A 2,624-nucleotide genomic window follows, 5' to 3' on the forward strand; every position below is an offset into this window, starting at 1 on the left:
AACAGGCTCGTGAGATGTTTTCAAAATTTAATTACATTTTTTTAAAGAAAATCTTAAATTATCTATCAAATAAACTTTAATCAGTCTAAGATGTCATGTATAAATCATCTTTATTTTTGTTGGAAAAGATTTCACGCTTAATACGAATAAAGGAGATGTTTTGATTGCAGCTCACGCCCCTTCGTGGTAGATGTCGGAATCATTACTGATTTTACTCACCATGTACTATTAGCTCTTGATAACATCAAGAGCGATAAAAACAAACCGTATTAACTCCGGACATTATGTTCATCTCCCTGGTCGTAGAATGACGCACTGAGAATGAATTTGATATCTTGAATTTGTTTTTTTGGTCTTTAGCAATATACGTGGCACATTATGTTTTGCAGAGCTTCCTCACGTGTCAGATTGATTATCGACACAAAGGGTATGGTGCCGGGTTAGACGGATTCTGCTATGCTATTAAACCTGCACTTGAATTATTTGTTCTACAACTTGGTTATTTAAGGTTCACGCTTATAAACAGTTAAAAGCTTTATCATAAACTCGATTAATTGTGTTTTTATTGCTAAATAATTAAAGGTCAATCGTTTTCCAACAAGTTACTAAAAGTAGTCTAGAACTTTGCACCGAAAGTAGGGGGCGACACCTGCTATGTCTCACAGGATACTACGTTCAAAGTCGAGGTTTTAAATAAATTAGCTTAAGTCATGGTCAAGAACAATTTTCCACGAGTAACCGTGCTGTTAAATTCGTGCATCAGGGCATAAAATATTAAATCTTGTCCCTTTAAATAGTTACAGATTGCTGGTTCTCTGCACACTTTACAAACTTCCTGCAAACTAGATATTAATGTTAACTGGAGACTGTGGTCCAAGTTAAATGGTGATTATCTGGCTTTTAGGATAGTAATTATTGACGAAATGAATCAATAATTTAGTGGGTAATTTACTGATGAACGGCTTCAATTGAATATCTTTTGTAATCTGTATTAATTTTAAGGTTGAGAAATTATAAAAAATAGTCAATGTTTTACTGCGAGTTACCGTACGTACTCATTAAATGTTATGTACGTATGTACGTACTCAGGAATATGTTATCATTCTTATTCAAAAATCATATAAATACATTTTCATTTGAATCTCTCTTAAAATAACATGTTTGATTCATATTTTTGTACTTATGTTTAAATGTGTATGTTTGTGTTTATTTATCGATATAATTATGCTATCCTATAACCCTGTTATACTCACCCCTCCTTCTTCTCTTTTCCTCTTCCCTCCACAATCACTCACTATGCACAGTCTTTCTTATACTCCTCTGCTCTACCTTCAATCATCATCTTCCTCTTCTGCCTCATCCTATTTACCTTCATCTTCTTCCCTCCACTGACTATAACTATATACAACCTACTCTTCCTCCTCCCCCATTCTTCTTCTTCCTCTTCTTTCTTCTACCCCACCACTTCCTCTCCCTCCTCTTACTCCATCATTTACCGCATTCTTTATTACCCTTCTCCACTGACATTGCTTCCTCGGTCCAGTCTATGTTTATGAGAATTTGGACAGGGCCTATTCAGTCTCGTCTATGTCTATGAGATTTTGTACATAACCCATTCGGTCCAGTCTGTGTTTATGAGTATTTAAACATAACCTAATCAGGCCAGTCTGTTTTATGAAAATTTAAACATGACTTCTTTAGTTTGGCCCGTATTTATAAGTATTTAAATATAAACTTTTTGGTCTGGCCTATGTTTATGAGAATTTAATCATAACATAAATTCGTTCCAGTCTATTATAAGAATATAAACATATAGCATTTTCAGTTTAGCCTGGGTTTATGAGTATTTAAATATAACCCTTTCAGTCCATTATATGTTTATTAGAATTTAAACATACTTTTTCAGTTAAGCCTGGGCTCATGAGTATGTCGGTCCAATCTATGTTTATAACAATTTAAACACACTTTATCAGTTTCGCCTGTGTTCATGAGTATTTCGGGCGAGTCTATGTTTATGTGAATTTAAACACAACCCATTCAGTATCCCATATTCAGGACAATTTTGAAGTAGGCTTTACAGTCCAATCTATATTGCTGAGAATCTACTGCTGGGACGGTAAACCGTTACAGGGCATGCGAGAAGGAGCTGCATGATTGACAGGTCGGTCCAAACACAGCCCACTGCCCACTGTGCACAAACGACCTGCTCTGTGAATATATGCGTTGGCAGTTTATTAACGTTCATTGTTTGTTTACTTACGTTTAGTTCTTCAGACATAATTATTTGTTGTTTGTTTTTTATACGTTCTATGTTCTACATACGTACGTCTACTGTGTGTTTACTGTTGGATTTGTAAGTGCGGGGCGTGTTGGCACTGGTTACACGTTGATTGCCCGTGTTACGTAACGATGATTGACATGATGACATGTACTGATCTATGTAGAACCCTCTATATAACGGTCCGAATGACAGACACTGATCTATGTAGAACCCTCTATATAACGGTCAGCAATGGCAGACACTGATCTATGCAGAACCCTCTATATAACGGTCAGAATGACAGACACTGATCTATGTAGAACCCTCTATATAACGGTCAGCAATGGCAGACACTGATCTATGG

Source organism: Priapulus caudatus, unplaced genomic scaffold (assembly GCF_000485595.1).
Source record: "Priapulus caudatus unplaced genomic scaffold, Priapulus_caudatus-5.0.1 Scaffold1477, whole genome shotgun sequence".
Taxonomy (NCBI): Eukaryota; Metazoa; Priapulida; class Priapulimorpha; order Priapulimorphida; family Priapulidae; genus Priapulus; species Priapulus caudatus.